Source organism: Tursiops truncatus, chromosome 8, assembly GCF_011762595.2.
Source record: "Tursiops truncatus isolate mTurTru1 chromosome 8, mTurTru1.mat.Y, whole genome shotgun sequence".
Taxonomy (NCBI): Eukaryota; Metazoa; Chordata; class Mammalia; order Artiodactyla; family Delphinidae; genus Tursiops; species Tursiops truncatus.
Genome location: NC_047041.1, coordinates 37,016,585 through 37,020,334, shown reverse-complemented (window position 1 = coordinate 37,020,334; position 3,750 = coordinate 37,016,585).

The following is a 3,750-nucleotide window of genomic DNA, read 5'->3' as shown; positions in this document are numbered from 1 at the left end:
GAGAAAGAGAGAGCCAGCGAGCTGCGGGGGGGGGGGGGGGGGGGGGGGGGGGGGGGCGGGGGCGGGGGGAGCGCTCGCCCGAGGCTCCCTGGTGGAAGGCGGGTGCCACTGCACAGGCGAGCAAGGCGGCCGGCGCCGGGGAAAGGGGAACACAGAGGGCCTCCCAGCGGCTGAAGAGGTGAATCCCAAAGCCTGCGCATCTCGGCGGCGGCGCGCGCAGCTCGGCCTCCGCCTCGGCTCCGGGGCGGGGGAGAAGGCTGGGGAAATTCCCCAACCTCTAGTCGACTACTTCACCAGCTCGAAATGTTGAAGAAATTCCCGGCCAGGGGATGTATTTTCCCTTCCAGACCTCCGTTACGCCCCCCTGAGGATGTCATTTTCATTTTTCAGTATGTTGTCCATGACACCCCAGAGCACCCTAGCGAGAGCTGGGTGAGCACGGAGGAGATGTTCAAGAGTGTCACAGGGAGACGTAGGGTGTGTGCGCGTTGCGGGAGGGGGGAGGAGGGAGAGGAGAAGAAATCACATCATTAGCTCCTAAAGGACAGGCCGGTGTCTATCTACCTGCCCGCCTGCTTTGTACGTCTCTGGATAAGTCAATCTGGGTGATCATAAGCATATCAGTAAGAATAACTAAAATAGTTTACCATGATGAAATTACCAATACCAGTTCCAGAAAGGAAAAAAAAAAAAAAAGATTTCTTTGAAAATACAAGATTGCCTATGACAGACCTAATGCAAGATCTGGGGTCTCCATAGATGTCTGATTTACATATACAATGAGGAAAATCATTATGTAGCAGTCGAGTTTCAAAAAGTTTACTAACACAAACCAAATAGATCTCTGACACAGACTGTTGTCCCCTCATCTTCAGATAATCCTACCTTTAAGACCTCAAAATGTATATTGGATTCTGCTTATTATTATCAATTATGGAGAATAAATTAAGGTGAGTGCAAGATTGGTATAGTCAGGTCCATAAATATTCTGTGTATCCTAACTTGGAAGTCGTTTGGATTTGAGGTCTCAAGCAATGGGGCTTTGTTAATTTAAACCAACTCTGGCATCTCAGTAACATGGTGCTGCTTCAAACTGAGCTGTGGATAGAAGTGAATGGGTAGGATCAATGCAAACATTTTAAGGCTGGATTTATCTACAATTTATTTCTCGATAGGCTGGCCTACATTAGTTCATTTTATTTTCACAAATCCTGGAATGCTACTTTGGAATTTGGGACAAGTGCATCCTGATGGAATATAACTTTACTTCTCGTTGGAACATACTTCTTTCTGTCCCTTCCAAGGCTAAGTTCCTCACCACTCATGGAGAAAGGCAGAAATATATCTTTGTTAGGTATGCAAACTTGTACGCAGAACTCTCTCATGAGGTGTCATTAAAAAGTGAAGGAGTTTTGATCATTTTATATTTGATTTTTAAAAAGGTGTATTCATTAGACATTATCTTCTTTCTATTACTACCGGAACTTTATATTCAGCAATCATACTTGATGAAAGAGAAAAAATTCAATATTTAAATTAAAATTTACTGTTCACTCTACAGTCCTGCAGTAACACGGGTTTTGATTAATAACAGAGTTTTTGGTCAAATCCGCTATTCCTAAATGACAAACTTTGAATTCTAAGCTAGGCAAGTACACACCTTAAAAACTTGTCAAACAACAATTTAATACATTTTCATACTATATTCTAGTGTTGTAGGACACTCCTTTACGTTGTCTTTTGTACAAATTTACCCTTTACAGCCATTTAATTTCAAGCTGACATCATCATCCACAATCTCATTTCCATTCACATCAGTTACTGTTTATTTACAGTCACTGTTTCAAGCACAGCACTTCACATATATCTCCTTTAATCCACCAGCTATCCTGAGGGAGAGGTATTATTAACCCCATTTATAAATGAGGAAACTGAGGCTTACTGAAATTAAACTACTTAAGCTAACTAGGAAGTAACACATCAGGACTCAAACTCAAGGCTGATTTCAAACCTATATTCTCTTAACCACTGGACTTGCTGCCTCAGTATCAAGTGTGAAAAGAGTTACAGGGAAACCAGACTATACCCAAAATAGCTCAAGGGCTGCAATTACACCTCAATCAACATGCTGGAGTCTAAGCAAGTCCTATAATACCTCCAAGAAATGAGTAGTGAATAGAACTACTCATCTGAGTATGAGAGCAGACAAGTGAGAAAATATGGTCAATTACATACAGCTGCCAATAAAATAAACATTTCTTTTTTTCCTTGTCTTTCCCTTTTATGGAACTGTTCCCTCTTTTATATCTCTAAAGCTTCTGTAATAGCTCTATGGATTTTTTTTAAAGCATTAGTTCCTTTTTATTTGTCCATCTGTGTTCCTCATCATCTCTACTATCCATAGCTACCTAACACAAAGAATTTAACACTATAGTAATAAATGCCCAGACCTAAAAAGTTCATAGACATGTGAGATTTATAAGTTTACAAACTATTTTTTGTGTTATATAGAATCAATGATATCAACGATGATGATGATGATAAAATAATACAGTATGTCATAATACCTGCAAAAGTTAATTCTAATTTTTCAACATTTCTATTTTCTTCTAGACTACTTGCTTTTGGCCCCATGATCCATGCTAATTCTCATTTCCTGACAGCCTGTCTCTTTGCCATACTTTTGGTGTTATCATGTACATAAAAGCCTCTTGTACTCTCCAAACACCTACTGAAGAAGCTTGCCCGGTTGCAGTGACCTTAGACATCAGCAAAGCTACCTATTAGCATTTCCTGACCAACAGTCAGAATGCTGTTCTAATAGGAAAAATGCTTCAAGCCAACACGATGCCTGATCTGGGAACTGGGTCAGCTGCCATCATAAGTCCCTAAAATCATTAGTGCTTTCATTTTTACAAATTAAATGCATGCTATTTAAAAGAATAAATTAATTTTTAAAACTTTCAGTTGGAACTCTCACTCTTCAGCTGGCTCAAGCTTGTCTGTAGTGTCACATACAAGAAGTGATGCTTCCCGGGTCATCAGAGATACTTTAGAGATCATTCCCTTGCTTTTCTTGGACTTCTTTTTTAACAAATCATTCATGATCCTTCACCCTTCCCACTTGACTATCACTTTTCCTCTAAACTCTGCCTTGCATCTTTTTGGACACTCACTTCAACTTTCAACTGTGGCTTCATATAGTTAAGGATTATTCCCATACGACAGAAAAATAAGAATAATAGAGATATGTGACTGAAATTTCTATTTCACACTTTTAAAAAGGTATGCACTCCTCACATGAAACATCAGCATCAGTATTCTCACAACTTTGTAAGCTCTTTCTCCCTGTTTCGTTTACAATGATAATAGGGATAATTTTGGAAAATTAATTGCAGAAAATATTAAGTAATCTCTACGTAAGGACTTAATAAAATGCAATTTTTAATGTATGCAGTTTGTTATGAAGTCCATTCCATGAACCACATAACAGATGAAGCTAGGTTCAACCAACACTTCAAGTAAGAAACAAGTATCTAAAATTCCACAGGGGACGCAAGAGGGAGGAGATATGGGGATATATGTATATGTAGAGCTGATTCACCTTGTTATACAACAGAAACTAACACACCATTGTAAAGCAATTATACTCCAATAAAGATGTAAAAAATAAATAAATAAATAAAATTCCACAGTGAACTGGATCCTATGAGAATACCACTTTTAAGAATTAAAGATACAGAATAGACA